The 18,047-nt window shown below is 27.4% G+C and overlaps 1 protein-coding gene across 14 annotated transcripts in view; it reads left to right on the top strand.

The window, feature by feature from the left end:
- Window positions 1–1,083: 1,083 nt before the first annotated feature.
- Window positions 1,084–18,047, top strand: part of LOC107453494 (F-actin-monooxygenase MICAL3) — a 113,051-nt gene continuing 96,087 nt past the window's right edge. For 12 of the 14 annotated variants that reach the window (XM_043047107.2, XM_043047108.2, XM_043047109.2 and 9 more), the window contains exon 1: window positions 1,084–1,338. The gene's annotated coding sequence lies outside the window, so the exon portion shown is untranslated. Of the gene's footprint in view, window positions 1,339–5,923; window positions 5,968–18,047 lie in introns of those variants that run through there. The other 2 variants (XM_043047114.2, XM_071188437.1) reach the window with 2 other exon arrangements.

The raw sequence follows: 18,047 nt of genomic DNA on the forward strand, positions 1-18,047 counted from the left end.
ATAAAAATTGCAATAGAAACATTATTTTATCATAGTTATTTATCTTTTTGTTCTAGTTCTTTGAATAAAAAGAGGAAGCCTTTTCAAAAAAAGTTTAGACTGTCAGTGTTGTTTGCTTTTGTAATTCTCATAAAAAATAAGTATATATATATATTGGCAATGTTGTTTACTTTTGTAATTATCATTTAAGCTTATTAGTTGATAGAAAGTGTTTTTTTGTTGTTGTTTTTTCTTGATTTAAATTCGCAGAGTAAAAAAAAACAAAAAAAAAACTGTAAATAAATAAAGTTGTACAGAAAAAAGTTCAAAATTGTCATTCATTAACTATAAAAAAAGAGAAGTACTATATTACAAATGGACTTTCGCGTGCTCAACTCAAGGTTAATACCGAAACATAATGAATGAAATACGATTACACTTTATCCCTCATTTTATTATTATTTATTTTTTGTTCAACTGATTTCGGCATTCCACAATCGCATGCAACCCACTCTGTTCCCTCGTTCACACAGTGTTGCCAGAACTTAAGATTAAAAAGTAGCGAATGGGAGCTCCAAAAGTAGCGGATTCGAACATTTTGTAGCCCAAAAATAAATCATATATATNAACATTTTCCCCATCATACTCTCCGTGCATTTTTCCATATATATCTTTGCGATTTCCCGAGTCTACGATTTGAAACATAAACATGGAAAGATTATAGACTCCATCAGTAAAACATATCAAGAATCCAAAACTGAAGCGAGAACGTTTTCAACAACAACAAAAATGTCCTTTTTAAAAATGGTAAAGAAGCTGCAAACTTTCAGAATCATTTTATAATGGGAAGGGAAAAAACTAAAAAATATATATATATTTCAGAAAGGAAAAAAGGTAGCGCATATTTAAGATTTGTAGCGTTCGAAAAATAATAAGTAGCCCAAAAAGTAGCAAGTAGCGAAAATTCAATTTTCAGTAGCGGGGACTTTTAAAAGTAGCCCAATCCGCTACTTGTAGCCCAATCTGGCAACACTGCGTTCACACTTCCGATGGGGCAAATCATTTCCTGCAATGTTTTGGCAAGCGGGCGGGCGAGTAAAAATCGGGGCAAAGCTTCGGATTTCTTCTGTTGGCGTCCGTGACGTAATACACTCGGCGAATACCTATCGTCTGCCCTTATATGGTGGGCGAGCGTAGGATGCGCGCGCATCGCTGCGTCAAATGCTCTGACACACACCGACTTGATCGTCTGCTGCTCGTGGCTTTGCCAACAGAACCTCACGCTTTGGTCTTTTTTCTCACTGTTTGTGTGCAATAAGGACTAAAATTTGGGATTTCGTACGCCACCGCCAATTATCGGTAAGTTACATTCACTTTTCATTGATTTTAATATCATTTCATGTTTCCTAACTTGTAATCAATTGTTACAAGGGGTTATATATTGGTGATCTTTCGGCCGATCGAAGCCGATGCCTTTTGCCCTTACCGCATCTTTGTCTGAACCGCATCTTTGTCTGAACTTCGTGGGCGATGCCTCATCATCTATTTCATCCTCATCTCATCTGGGATGAGGAGGATTAGTGACAGCTCTTAAAACTTTAACTTTAATCTTCGATTTTAATTCCGAATTTTTTTCGAAAGCGCTGAATTAAATATTAATCGATACATCAGTGATTTGATATTCATCGACCGGTCAAAGTTTTGTCCGTTTTTTTTTCTTTCCTTTAAAAATTTTTTTTTTACAAACTTGTTGACAGTAGTGTTTTGGAAATCAAAACATTGCTGTCAGTTCTAATGGACATTAATTTTAATAATAGCATACAAGTATGTGATTTGCTTTGTTGTATTTGTTTAGTGACATTTCATTGAATAATTTATTTATGACTGACATTTTATAAACATATTCGCTGTCATTAACAGCGTAAGCAGATTAATACTAAAACTTAAAATCGTTGTTTATAATGAACTTTGACATTTATCTTATGTTTTCCTTTTTATTGTTTTTATTTAAAATCGTTATTGCATGGATATATCTCGATTTATTAGTTTAGAGTTAGTCAGTCGCATTATTTATTTATGTATATATATATATATTTTTTTTTAACATTTTATGATCAAAATAAAAAAATTTTGTTTTGTTTTGTTTTTGCATTTTAAGTGTTATTAATTTTAGACACTTTCACAAGATTTGCAAATTTATTAGTAATCAATTTAGTCGATTTTGCTTCCCCTCTTTTTAATAAATTAGTAGATTTAGTATCGCTTATCAAAATATTTTCAACTTTTCTAAGTTCGTTTTTTCGAGATTTAATAATTTATTGGAGGTAGTTTTTTGTTTATTTTTTAGTACATTCGTAAAAATTCACTTGTTATTATTTTTTATTTATCTTAAAATGATTTTATTTAAGTTGATATTAGGAACAGTGATGTTTCGTTAATCAGATTTTTGGAATGGCCAAACTAATATGTGTGTCTTACTTGAATAATTATTCATATTTATGAATTGTGGTTTTCTAAATGATTTTAGTTAAAATATTAAAGTTAGTCGCATTTTTGCTAAATGTTCCACTGAAATTATGCTTATATTTTATTAGCAGAACATCTCATAATGCAATGTTTTTAATTTCCAAATATTTTTCCTATTTACACTTTACCATGTTTAATATAAATATAACCAATTTGATGATTATTAACGATTTATTTTCTATTATTTATATTATTAAAGCTGTAATTTATAACAGTTTCTTAACAAATAGCAAAAACTTTGAATAAATATTTCAATAAAAGACCTAGTTCTGTTAATCACATTAATAATTATTTAGTTATAGTTTCCATGAATTGAGATATTTTTATTGATTTTGTATTCTAATGTTTTTTATATACTCAAAAATATTATAAATTGTGTGAACATGACATATTTTTAGAAAATGTTTAACTCAGGTGTATGTTTTATCTGTTTGGAATAATCAAAGCCTCAATGGAAAAATAAAATTTCATCGAATTTCAACATCTCTCTATTTTTTATTAATTTTATAAATCGTTTTTGCATTACTCTATGAAATTTGAATTAGTTTTAATCTTAAAGAATATGACACAAGATTTATATTTTACTTACTTCAAAAAAGACTTCGTATTTCATGATTATTTATCCTGATTCTGTTACAACCTAATCTTAAAATACAGGCAACATTTCCTACAAAGGAAAATTTAGATTCGAAATCTTTTAGTCAAAATGAACTTGTTGATCACGTTTTATTCAAAAATAGAATAAAAATTAATAATTTGAAAACGATTCTATTAAATAGTTATTTTTGAAATCGTTCTCTTAAAAGATCGTTTGCTTCTTTTCTTTTTATTTGTTAAACCGTTCGTTCAAAATAAGTGTTCTTATTTTTTTATATATGAAATCGTTTGCTAAAAAGATTGAGTTATTTTTCTTAGTTTTACGATATTATTCTAAAATAAAATAAATCACTTTTTGAGTAACAATTATTTGACAGCAATATATCAAATGTTGAGCATAATTTGACATATTTTCCAATAAAAGCATAATTGCAGGCGCAGTTATTTGAATAAAAATAAACTACAATTTACTGATTTTAAGATAAATCACGCGTGAGAATTTAGTTAGACTAAGGAAGAATTCTCCAAGGAACAATTTCATTGCTCAGCCTCGTCAGATTTCTCTTATATCAATAAATATCATTCCCGCAGTTTTGTTTACTTTTCGATTAAGTACTTAGATGAAAAGAATAGAGAAAAAAATCTTCATCGTTTTCGACGCCTTATTTCCTTTCAATTAATTTGCTCGCCACGTTCCACAACTTCCCTTTGATAATTCATTCCTTTAATTCATTCTGCGTTGATCCAGGAATTTCGATAATATTTGTCTTGATTGCTGAACTATCTTCGCTTGTTGAAGTAGAGGAATTCACAGAAGGAAAGGATAAGTTATCTAATTGAAAGAATCGAAACAAAGGTTGACCGGAAACCGGATGAATGTCAACTGCAGAACTAGATGATGGCAGGCGTAATTACTTTCTCTTTCAAGTGCAGCCAGGAAATACGTTGATTTTCCTTTCTAAAAAAATAAAGGAAAAAAAATGAAAGGAAAATCCGGTGTTTATTAGTAAACACGCATTTAATTTGTATGATTTCAGTTTTTGAGGTTTTGTTTCATAGAATGGTAAATATTTGCAAGCACTAATTCATTTGAAATTTCTTTTCTTGATAATGTGGTATCTTGTCATGCTCTATTCTTTCTTCACGATCTACATTTAAACGTAATGACTCGGCGAAATGAAATGGCTAATTCAATTAATGAAATTATTCCTGTCATTTCAATTAAAGAAATAAATTAAATATAAATCTTCCCTGTAATAAACACGCATTTAATTATATGACTAGTTTGATGTGGCATTTGAATTATAGATTACATTAAGAGTTAAATTAATTACATTAAGAGTACTCTAATTTTATTTCTGCATTTACGGTTTTCATTTTTAATAAATAAATCCTGTAATTTTAAACGACATTAATCTGTATGTTAAAGCTATATTTTTTCATTTATTTTGTTTATAGAAAAGGAGAAAATCGCTGGAAGAATGTTGTAACATTAAAGAGTTTTTTTATAATTAATTTTAATGTTAAACTTTTTTTTTCTGTACGCAAAAAAAAAAAAAAACTACGTTCTGTGCACAGAATATACAGAAGATCATAAACTGATTATAAAATTTTTTTAATTCTTTTTTATAATTAAATGCATTCAACATAGTTGTTTTAAAAATAAGTCCTCAACTGAACTTTTTACCTTATTTTGTTTATTTTTTTGAAAACAAAAATACAGAATTTTGATATTTGTAATTAAGTTACTATATCTTTCCCGTGAATTACTTAAAAGAAAATCTACAATATTATAACAGTTTAGCATTAATTTTTTGCTTTTATAAGCATTCTATCTAGAAAACTGTCAAACCAACAAAATTATAGTTTATGAAGACCGTTAAGAAAAAAAGAAAGAAAAATCGAGTAAACTAATTGAGAATTTGGAAGCTAATAATCAATTTATGTTAGAAAAATGGAAAGTCGATTGCTTATATTATTTCATAAATTTAATTTATAAGTTATGGATCCAATCTATCTCTCAGGAACAAAATTATTAAATACGATCTTTCTTCCTACTTGTATTTTTTATGACGAGCAGAATCTTTTAAAAATGAGGGATTTTGCGTTTAAATGATCATCTGAAAATGTTTAAATAAATCTTTTTATAATTTTGATTTTTACGAAAAAAAGTTTTTTTTAAGCAGGGTACCTAGAAATGTAGTACTACCTTCTTTTCTATTTCTTCTTTATGATGAAATAGAAAATAAGGTTTGCAGGTTTCCATATTAAAAATAAATTATTTTCAAATTAAGTTTTTATAATTTTTAAAATAAAATTTTTCGAATATCACCAGCTCTGGGGAGCTGAGTAAATGCTTAATATGTCCCACCGATGATTTAAGTTATTAGATGATTTTTCTTTTATTTGAATTGCGTTTGCATCATGATTTTTCAAACTGGACTATGATCTATCTGTACAACCGAAGTATAAATTCATAATTTTATTTGAAATATAAATTCATCATTTTACTTCTAAGAGAGATCTTAACATCTTAAATCTAAACTAATCTAAAGATTAGTTTAGATTTAAGATGTCAGTCTTTTCAGATGGTAGTACACATGTTCCTTTGTAAAGTCATGTGACTGATACACTCTTTTTCGATATTTATGAATAACTACAGGTAATTTATGAAGTACTTGAATGACTTTTCATTTGACTAGATATTTTATTTGTATTAATTTTATTTTTTATTTGTATAATTTGTATTATTTATTTGTACAATTACTTTTTCTTCTACCATTACTCTAAAAGCTAACTGTAAGTACTTTTTACAGAGTATTTAAATGACTTTCCATTCATCTGAATATTTTATTGGTACTATAAGTATGTACTCTTTCTTCTACAAGTACATTTATTGCAAATTATAAATACTTTATATAAAGTAATAAAATGACTTTCCATTCATCTGGATATTTTTATTTATACTCAAAGTATTCTTTCTCCCTTTCTATTTTTATGAATACCTGCATATAATTATTTATAAAGTATTTGAATGACTTTTCATTTGCTTCGGTATTTTATTTGTACGATAAGTAAGTACTCTTCTACTAGTACATTGAAAGCAAATTGCAAGTACTTTTCATGAAGTCATTAAATGACTTTCCATGGTGGATATTACATCAGTACTATAAGTACTGTTTCTCCTACCTCCTACAAGTACATTTATAATAAATTATGAATAGCCTTTTATAAAGTAATTAAATTAATTTCCATTAATCTGGATATTTTATTCGAACGCGGTTTGCCTTAAGATTTTTTTTAAACTGAACTTCTTGTAATCTTTACAACTATACATATTCATTACATTAGCTGAATTAATTTAGTTTTGATTTAAAATTGCTATGTTTTCAGATGTGGAACTTATGTACCTTTGTTTACTAAAATCACGTGATTAAAATAGTTGAAAACAATTTCTACGTGTAACCAGAAGCTTATTGTGAAGTCTACACGTCCTGTGAGATGCATTTATAATTAATAACTCTGGAAAACAGCCACATTGCGAAATTTATTTTAACGTCTGACCTTAATTAGTTTTCCGTCGGAAAATCCTTTAAAGAGAAAAGAATCTTTGTTAAATCTATTGACTTTATGTCTGCACGACTTCATTTCGTCCTTAACGGGTCGTGACTGCATTTTTCGTTAAATCTCTCATCCTAGCAAATTGGGGTATTATGACTTAGTTCAACATTTTAGAATTTTTGAAACTAATCCATTTGGCATATATTTTGCAAATTTAGTGTTGCAATTATTAGACAGAGACGATTTTGCTGTAAGGTAAGGTAGCATTTTCTAAGAACCAATAATCAGTAAACTTTCGGCTTATGGCATGTTTTTTATTTTCTCTTTCTTTCTTTTTTTTTAACTTCAGTTTTTTGCTAGTCCGGCATCGTGTCTGACTCATTTAAAGTACAAGTTGTTGTCGAGTAAGTTAAAATAAATAACTAAATATTAAAAATAAAATAAATTTTATCCTCCAATTTTTCCTATTTATAGAGTATATATATTTCTATTATAATAGTAAAATGATTTACCGTTTTTTCAATGAATTTCGGATAAATAGATAATAGTAAATATTCAGTTCGTTTTAAATTTATTCTTGATCTTCTATTATTAAGAGCGTATCAGTAAGAGTGCGTATTTATTACATTTTTCGTTCTTTAAACAATATTTGGCAAATCTTTTATAAAAAAAATATGATTCAGCTTATCTAAGAAGTCTATTTTTTTTAAATTAATTTATTTAACAAAAGAAGTAAAATTCTTAGAAAAATGGATAAAAAGTGGATTTGCAATAGTTAATATACAGTTAGTTTAAATATTACTCATAACCTTCTTTTAGTAGTTAAATAGTGTATCATTATTAGTGCATATTTATTAAATTTTTTTAAATCTTTAATATATCTTTTACAGAAAATCTGATTTAATTTATGTAAAAGTCATATTTTTTATTAATTTATCTAATAAAGTCTTATTTTTATTTTAATCTTGTCAACTCTATTCAATTGATTTAATAGCGTAATTTAATAAAAAGAATCTGATTACTAAATTATAAAAAGGTTAAATAATGATAATAAATTTTGTTTCTCAATTCGAGAAATATATTTATTCTTTTTTAAGTAACGTGTAAGGTTATTGTGCTTTTACAAATATTACTCTTTTCGTGTATGCTGCTGCCTTTTAAAAGAATTTTTTAAAAATAAAAGAAAGACTAGTATTGAATCTGTTTTATAAGCACGCAAAGTGTTTTTGGATTTAGTTATCTTCTAATTGAGACGAAATCCTAATTTTTTTCCCCGCCTGACTGAACGTCTTTTCATGTGGGTTTTTATGTTATTAGTTCCAACTGATCTAATTTAAATAAACTCTGACGTCAAATTTTACATTTTAGAAAATAGCAACAGAAATAAAAATCTGGCATTCTAAAAAATTACCTTATAACTAACTCTCATATGTATTTAACTATTTATTTATTTGTAGTAATTTCGAAGCTTTAAGTTTTTAATTACACTTGGAAAATAAGCTTTCTTAGTAATCGGTATTAGGACGATTTATATTACGATTCAGAAATTAATCGATTTACATGAGTATGCTGATTTAGAAGAAACAAAAATCGTTTTAAAAAGTTACAAACACGACTTATAATGAATAAATCAATTCTCAAATGGAAATAAATTCATAGAAATCGTTTTCTTTCTTGACCCCGAATAAAAAATTGTCGTTGAACAAATCAGGTAAGTTTTTTGAAGAGTAATGCTTAGAAGTTTTACTTTTGCATTATTTTCCGATCACTGTAAAAAAAATCTCATTAATGTGCGATGTGATGATATTTTTTCCACTCTTTGATATCAAAATAATTGAGGCCTTTGCTATCTTCTATTTTTATTTGAATCAAATTAGTTTTAGAAGGTATTGTAGTTTGAAGGAACATTACAATAAACAGTTAAAATTGCATTTTATATTATGCACCCAGGTAACGTAGCATTAGAATAATTCTATGTTTCATAGACAAAAGAAGTAAATTGGGATAGTTAAATTTGGGGAAATAAAAAGAAAGTTTTGACCTTGTTTGAGTATTTCGTGTGTAAATATAGCTAGAAACGATAATGAAGAATTAACACGCAAAACCCACTACTAGTATTTGATTTTTGCTCTTGGAAAGCTCCTGTAAATGTTTTTGTGAGTAATACAATGGCATTGACCGACTTTAGTAGAGCGGTTGTTTTTTAATAGTTGTAACTGTCCTCTGTCTGCGATAAATTGTGACCAATAAAACGTCAACGAAAGGAAGTATATAAAGTACTTTTAGTTGCACGATATATACGTTTTTTTGTTGTTGTTGTTATTTGAAATTGGAATTTGTTTATTCAAGATGTATTTTGTTTGCTACAAGAATTGCTATAAACAAGTGATGGTGAAAAACGCCATTATATTTATTTTTTCTTGTTTTTGTTATTGCAGTCCCTGGCCAAATTATTAGTCGCACTATAAGATTCTATGTAAAATCTTAGACAAGACATTGTAATTCAATGCTTTAAAAATAACTACAAATAAAAAGAATATGGAAAATTTTCTGAATAAAAACCCATTACATGTATGTTTAAATATAAAAGTATTGGATATAAACTCGTGCAAAACATGCAGTTATTAAAACACTACAGTGAATCTAATAATTTGGTCCATTTATTATAATATGCTAATATAATACCTGCTATAATAAATGTCATATATTCATGTAATATATCGCCTAATTTAGCCAATTAATACACGAACGTAAACAAGTTCAAACCAGTATCAGTCGCGAAAAAACAATAAAGCTGTATAGTATCACCTGATAGTTAAGATTTTACATAGAATCTTATAATGCGTCTAATAATTTGGCCAGGGACTGTAAATTACTATTATGCTCGCTAGTGGTTTATTATTATTGCTAAAAATTTTTAGTATTATTTCTTTAATTACTGTACTTTCTTTAAATCGCGGCCATTAAAATATCTTTGAATCGGAGTTGTGTTTAGAATTCTGATTTATAAATATAAAATTTCTATTATAACTGTTATCGTAATTTGCTTTTCCTAGATATATTTTGTCCTACCTGGTAGTAAACATGATTTTAATAACAAGATTTTCTTAATTTTCAAACCATTAATTACATTAAAGTTTTATAAAAAGTATTTTTGTTTAACCTTTAGACGCAGATGGTACACTGGTATCCCTTTTATATATTTTCTTTCTAATTACAAGCAAAAATATATTTTGGTATTTTATAATTGCAAAAACCTGTCTAATAGTTGCTAACCAAATCTGTTAGATTATCGGAATTATATTTGAAATAAAATATTATATTTGTAGAAAGTTGTATGGATTTTTTTTTTCTCATTCATGATTAAAGCTTGTTTAATAATTTATTTTGTAAATTAAAGAAATTTCAGTGATGTATAACTGTTTCTTTAGATAATAATAACTGCAGTAAGTGCAAATTTGAAAAACCAGTGCTTGGAAGGGAGCCATGTTTGGAAGATTTTACCTTTAGCGCAGAAATAGACACCGGTGATTTCATAACTATAAATTATTAAAATACTAAATATAATATTTTTCACTTATTTTAACCTAAATTAATACAAACTAATGAAAAAAGCATGAAAAATATGTTTAATAAAAATTCTGCATCAAAGGGCTGAAAAATGAAAATCTTAAAATAATAAAGATTGAAAATGACTCCCATATATTTAGGTTTAAAGTTATTAAATAATATTGTAATGTATATTTCGTTCTTTATGTATGCAGCAAATGCAAGTGTTCTGCAACATTCTATTATTTTTTTAATATTTGGTAAAGTTACACTAACTGTTCAAAAAGAATTAAGAATGTTATTATTCTGCTTGAAACTAGAATGTATTGCGTTTTAAAGGAATTCCTTTAATTTCTCAACTGTATCCGGAATTTGTATAAAAATAACTGGAGGATATTTGTATAATTCTTGAAATCAGGATGTTCCGGGTTGACAGTTCCGGCCGGGGTTCTTGCTGAATATTATCTGGATACGGATTAAAATCTTGCCTTTTAAACACGGGAAGGACTGAACTTTTTCCTTCCTAGAACAATGAACAAAAATTCTTTTTATCGGTAAACATTTTTTTTAAAAATAAAGTAACATTAATGCATTTTTTTAAAATACATAATACTTTTTTACAAACTTACTAAATTAGACAAATAAAACTCTCATGAAAAAAAAATGCAAATTCGCTGCATGTAGAATCAGAATAGTTCGAGAATTTCTGACTTTTTTTTTTTAATAAAAAATATAAAATATTGTTGAATATGCAAGTTAAAGCAATACTTTAGTTGTACAAATTAATTAGTAAAATAACATACATCTGATAGACACCGATGGAGAAAAAAAGATCTTGGGAACGCGAACGTCTCTGGACTATTCTGGGCTGTAGTGCTATGAAGAAGAATAGTCATCATAGGTGATTTCAGCAATGAAATCGCATTGCATAAAAATGTACTTAACTCTTGTTTTCGGCGGAAAAAATTCTTTAGTCTTTGAAACTTAAAATTCTTTGTATTAATCTTAAAATTATAGAAATAAAAACTGCATAGTGGGCTATTGGCGACAGTCTGGGAAATATCCCTGAGGTTTAAAAATTTATTGAAAAATAATTTGTAATAAAATATTTCTTGGAATTCAAGAGCAAGAAAATATGTAATAAAAATAACTATTTAAATATTTTCAATTTATGTAAATAATGATTATAGTGGTTTTTATTTGTTGAAAGATTTAATAGAAAACTGCTATTTCTATCTAATCAGAAGACTTGAGTTTTGTTAGTTTAAAAATCTCCTTTTAATTTATTCGCCATTAACCACCAAATTTATGTTAACAGCAATCAATTCACTTTATTTATTGTAATTGATGTTACTTTTAACTTTTTGCAATTTCTATTCCACGCTTGCAAATAAATATTTATGGGAACTTCTCCTTTTAAAAAAAAATTGAGAGAAGCAAATTTGCCATTTAGAAAAGCAACTAGATTAAATAGCGAAAATTTTCCGGTCAAACAAATATGATGGCATTTTATTCTCAAATTTGCACTTTTTACTACTTGCATTTTTTATAATTTGTATATTATAAATCTGCAAATACACATGGAGATTAATCCTCTATCCGTCATTTCTCCTTCGAATAAACTAGAAGAGAAAAAGATTAAATTGCGAAAAAATTAGGTCAAACGCCTGAATAGTTTTTTATTCTCAGAATAGCACTCTTAGTTATCTTTATTATTTGAAATTAACACAAACATTTATTTAAATAATCTGTTAGATTATCGGAATTATATTTGTACTAAAATATAAATTGAAAAATAAGTAGCATAAAAAAATAATTATTTTTTCATTTATGTTCAAAAATGTATCTATAACTGATTTTGCAAATTAAAGAGACTTCAATGATGTATAACTATTTCGCTTAGATCTAAATAACTGCAAATAAGTGCAAATGTGAAAAATTATTGCTTGTTTGAGCCATGTTTAGAAAATTGAGTCATGTTTAGAAAATTTTACCTTTAAGACACTGGTGTCTTTTTGGAAGAAGATTTTACCCTTGACATAGAAAAATACATGTTTCGTGCTGTATCTTATATCCATAAAATACTGAAGAGCCAAAAAAAAAACTGGTATACCTGCCTAATCTCTTCAGTGTATTTTCCACATATTTCGACATGAATTATTACAAAATAATGAAAGAAGTTTAAAAAATTTTTTTCATAAAAATTCTGCGTCAAATGATTAGTTATAAAAAACAGCTAATAGTTACTAAAAAAATATGTTAGATGATCGGAATTTTATTTGTACTAAAATATAAAAGCTAGAAAAAAAAGTAATTTGAAAAGAAAAATTTTTTTCATTCATTATCTAAACTATCAATTATTGATGTTGTAAATTAAAGAAATTTCAATGATTAATAACTGCAAATAGGTAAAAAAGTTTTTTTTGGAAGATTTTACTTTTAACGCAGAAAAAGACACCGGTGTTTCACGCTGTATTTCATAACCATAAATTATTATAGTGCTATAGATAATATTTTGCATTTATTTTTTATCTAAATTAATACAAAATGAGGAAAAAAAGCGTGCGTCTAAGTGTTAAATGAAGAGATAAAAGCTTAGAAAACTTGATTACATATTGTTTGACTATGAAGTTTTTCTACCAATCTTTTTCTACTCTAAATCAATCTAATGTTTCTTTTAGCAAATTTAAACAATGAGGATGACTTAATTAATCCATTTTGGTTAAAGGGGTGTGGTGCTGTATAGAAAATAACTGACGAGTGAAGTATATCAGGTATCTAATGAGTGTATGGTGCATTATCACTGATTCTAGACACGCGTCTGTAAATTGTTAAATTCTTCACGCCAAAGGAACTCGCCAATTTTTTCTCGGATTAAGCATAACTGAACAATAGTAGCTGTGTACGTTCTGTGAAGGATTCATCAGTTTCTGACAATACAAGAAGATGATTTTACTGTCTGGGGTGGACTGTCCTCTGTCCATGTTACCTGCTGATCACTCATGCATGCAGCATTTTGATCTTGTCTCTGAAGAGTCCAAACTTAAACAGGTGTTTGGAAGATTTTTTTTCTTTCTTCTTTTGCTTTGAAATGGAACAAACTTCTTTTTTTTCTTCTTTTTCTTCTTTGGAAAGAGAATAAATTATTCGTTTCATGTGAATATACTACTTAAAAAAGTGGTTTTACATTCATGTTTTTTTCGAGTAATAATTTTTTTTCTCCCTTTAAAATTGAATGAAAGTTTTTAAAATCTTCAAGGTTATGTTAGTGGCTTTGAATCTACGCTCATTTTCTTGGAAAAAGGAATCTGGTGTCTCTGTCTGGGAATTATTGTTGAGATAATAAATCTATGATTTTAAAATCTTCCTTTTTAATTTATTTTTGAAGTAATTATTAATAATTTAAGTAAGAGATGTGCTTTAATCAGGGATTGCAAGTTTCTTCCACATTGGAAAGAAAAAAAAAACATGGTAAAACCGCTCCGGAAGATAATGATTTCTTCCAAAGTGAAGAAAATGGAAGAAACTGTTTTTCAAAAAAATTTATCTAACATTAACAGTTTTTTTAAGCAATTTATAATTGCAATCTCGTTTAAATAGTAGTATCAATCTTCAAGTTATTTAATATATCGTTTTTAAATAATGCGAAAAATACAAAGAAAAAAATTGGAAAAAAATGTTAAGAACATCCTAAAATAATAACTAACTTTAGTTTTTTTTAGTAATCTTATAATTACATAAAGAACTGCTAAAGTGACAAAATCGCATATTAGTAACACTACTAAATTAACAATCCACACATTAAACATATACGCTTCTTTAAAAAAAAAATAATAATAAAATAAAAACATCAAATTTACCATTACAAATAGCACGCTAATTCTTATAATCGAAAACTGTTAACCCTTTGACTCAGAATTTTTATTAAACTTATTTTTCCCACTTTTTTCAATATTTTGTATTTATTTAGCTAAAAATACATGAAAACTTATATATTTAGCATTTTAATAATTTATAGTTTTGAAATACTGCATGAAACACCGGTGTCAGGTGTCTTTTTCTGCGTTAAGGGTAAATTCTTTCCAACTCTGTTCACTTCCAAGCAAAATTTTTTTTTCAAATTTGCGCTTATCATTTGCAGTTATTGTTCTCTAAGAGCAACAGTTATTCATCATGGAATTTCGATTTGCAAAATTAATTCATGATAAATTTTAGAAGATAACAAAAAATTTAAACTACTTTTTAAGATTTTAGATTTTAGTACAAATACAATTGCGACAATCAAACAGAATTTTTTTTGTAACTATTCGACTGCTGTTTTATAATTAAAAAATACCAATATATATTTTTACTTGAATCGTATCAGAAAAATAATTATGAAAGGGACACCGGTGTCTCATCTGCGTCAAAACTTAAGTATGAATACTTGAATTGATTCCTCTTCAATAATATGGTATATAATTTTTTAAAATTTTGTATGAAACTGTAATAATATGAAGATCTTTTTTTTCTTCAAAAAAGTAAATGTGAAAAAAAAAATTCTACATCAATATTAGAGCAGCATTGTTGTTTGTTGATTTTTTGTTTCCTTTAAAAATTGATCTTATTTAATGCGTTTATTCTTTTTTTTTTTATAGCTTGAAAATATTTTGTATTATTTTTATAATACTATTAATAGCACAGTTTTCTTTTAAAACTTCAATAGAGCCCTCTTAAAAAATTGTTTTTCTTTCCTTTAAAAACTTCTCTTATTTCATGTCTATACTTTCTTTGCCTAGCCTCGAAATCTATCACGAACCCACTATGCTCCCAGAATGTTAATGCTAATATTAAATGAAATAGTGATGACTCCACCAAACATCTGCTTTTAATTCAAATTCACCTTGAATTTTTAAAGTTCCTCTTCTTGTTTATGTATTATAATTACCTTGATTCCTATTCGCATCGTTTAATGAAGTGGTTCATTTTTATGAAACAGCTTTTATGATTTACTATGTCTTCAATCAAATTAGTAGTCCTTTCTTTGAAATTAAATCTTTTGCTATAGGTGAATAGATATTTTTAAATCAAACTCATATCTTTTTATTTTATTTTTGATAACTAGAAATTCTTGTCTGATTCTATATTAAACCACGCTAACTGCGTTCGCTCTTCCAAGGAGTACAAATGAGTTAGCGCTTCCAAGTGTTGAGTACAAATGGGTTTGCACTTCCAAGTGTTGAGTACAAATGGGTTAGCGCTTCCAAGTGTTGAGTACAAATGGGTTAGCACTTCCAAGTGTTGAGTACAAATGGGTTAGCTCTTCCAAGTGTTGAGTACAAATGGGTTAGCGCTTCCAAGTGTTGAGTTATGATGCCGTAGAGAAACAAGTATTGCTTTAATTAAAACTAGACACTTTTCATTTGTCTATACATGAGTAGGCAATTTTAGTATTTCTAAGTTGAATTGAAATATTTCTGGCGTGGTATTGTCTAAATTTAAATTATAACCTAGGATTAAATCAATGCTGTTCCTTCTGTGTTCGTGTTCCTCTCCCAAGTTGAACTTTAGCCGCCATCTTGAATTTACTAAAAGAGAGAGGGACGTCAAAATAGAGAAAACTTAAAGCCCTTTGACTCAAATATGGTAATGTTGTTCCTTTTGCGCGTTATTTATTTTTATTTTTTTTTTGGTGCATAATTATTAAATATATATGTTTTGTTATTTTTAAATTATAAAAAACAGCATAATAGTTACTAAAAATCTGTTTGATTATCGGAATTATATTTGTACTAAAATATGAAATATAAAAGAAGTACTTTTAAAAATTTTCTTTTTCATTCATATTCAAAAAATTATGAATCTAGTCATTCCAATTTCTTACGATAGAAAAAACAACCAGATAAAATAATTGAACCGCATTTGATGAAATACATCTAAGCCGTAACCTGACTCCAATGCCCATTACCTAACGAAAAGCTTACCTCTAATATCCAGTTATATTTCTTTTTTACGGTTTTGAAACTATACTTGTTGTAAATGGTTAAAAAACAATATAATTTAGTATTCATTATTTTTTTTTTAACCATACTAGTTTCAAACGGTTTCAAAACCGAAAAAGTAAAAAAAAAAATTATTTACTGTAAACTTTACGGTTTATTAGATGGACAGACTGCTACTGGTTAATTTACCTCCCCTAAATTTTGGAAAGAAAATTCTAACAAATACTTTAAGGGAAAGAAATCTAAAATCGCTCAAAAATATTCCGCGCTATTTCTCTCAATTCAATAAAGTGATGTCTTTGAACTTCGTTTAAAAAATATCGTGCCTTCGAATGTTTTCAATCACATAAAATTTGTTACGAACAAAAAACCGCGAGGACACTTAAATCCAATTTTTTATCCCACTTTTCTGTTGTTTTAAAGGACCTTGGTGGTCACATACACCAACTTACAATCAGAACAACATTTTTCTGATCACGACTTATATCAAGTTAGAGCCCAACTCAGCACGATACCATTCCAAACAAGCCTTATTTCTGATGGAACTCGTTTCAAGATTACAATTCAATTCAAGGTCTAACTTTAAATACAATGCAAGAATCTCTTTCTATCTTTTTTTCATAATTAAAATTATGTCTAAAAATTTAAGAAGCTGTTTTATTTGCATAAGTGAATTTTTGAATAGTTTCAAAAGTTAATTTACTTTCGAATAAAATGGATGTACAGATCTTTGCTTTTAACTCAATAGGCCGGTAATTTTCATTTCAAATTAGAAGATAATGAAATCTTGTGTAAGACATAGAAGGAAGTATACATTTACGTAAAAAAAAATTTTTTATTATTAAAACTACTTATGCATTGTACAAGTAAATAAAAATACCGATAGCTTGCTTACCCTTAGATATTTTTTGTTAAGTCTATGTTCAACACTGTAAAAAATTCCGGGTCAAATTACAGTTAAATGTACTGGCACTTTTTATCGTAAAATCTATTTTTACCGTAAAATTCTGCGGAACTAAATATAAAGCGTCGAAAAACTGTTAAAAGAACCATCAGAATTTTAAAAACTGATGAAAAAAATTTTACTTTTTGAGAGAATAAGTGGTTTGAGCTGGTTTTTAAATCTTACAGAGTTTTTAGATATGTATTAGATTCGGAGAAAGGAGCCTAATTTACTTTCTTGATCTTATTTAAATGAGTCTTTCTTTACTCGAACAATTTTGTCGTTGACCTTTTCTTTTGTCCGATATTAACTACACCCTTTTTCAGAGAAATTTGGGAAGTGATATCTGTGCGATTTTCATTTCTAGAAGACAGTAGATTCATTCAAACAAATTAGAAAATGTCATTTCCTTTACAGCAGCTGTATGACTCAACAAAAAGAAGGGATTACTTTAATGGAACCTTTGTTGAGTGGATTCTCGAGGAAATAGAAGCCTTTTCATCATCAAAGTTATAGCCCTTTCCAAGAATGTTGGCCGATTTAGTATCTTTTATATTTTGTATAACTAGTTTATATACTCGCAAAAAAGGAGTACACAATTGAATAGTGTACTGCAACCTTAATAAGATGTTAATTTAAACCATATTATGGTATAATCACGATTAAAAAGTACGATAATATGATTTAAACTTAACTCCATATTGAGGTAGCAGAAAATTTGGACTATAGTGCAGTGGCGTAGTTATGGGAAAGGTTCGGGGAACAACCCCCTCCCCCCGAAATTGAACATTACTTGAATAATGAACTATTGTACGGTAAGTAGGATGTAGATAGAAAAAAGTTTTCATTATTCATTTTTTGTAATTTAAACGTTTAGAAGAATATATATATATATGGACAGACTGCTACTG

The sequence above is a fragment of the Parasteatoda tepidariorum genome, chromosome X2 (assembly GCF_043381705.1).
Source record: "Parasteatoda tepidariorum isolate YZ-2023 chromosome X2, CAS_Ptep_4.0, whole genome shotgun sequence".
In the NCBI taxonomy this organism is placed as follows: Eukaryota; Metazoa; Arthropoda; class Arachnida; order Araneae; family Theridiidae; genus Parasteatoda; species Parasteatoda tepidariorum.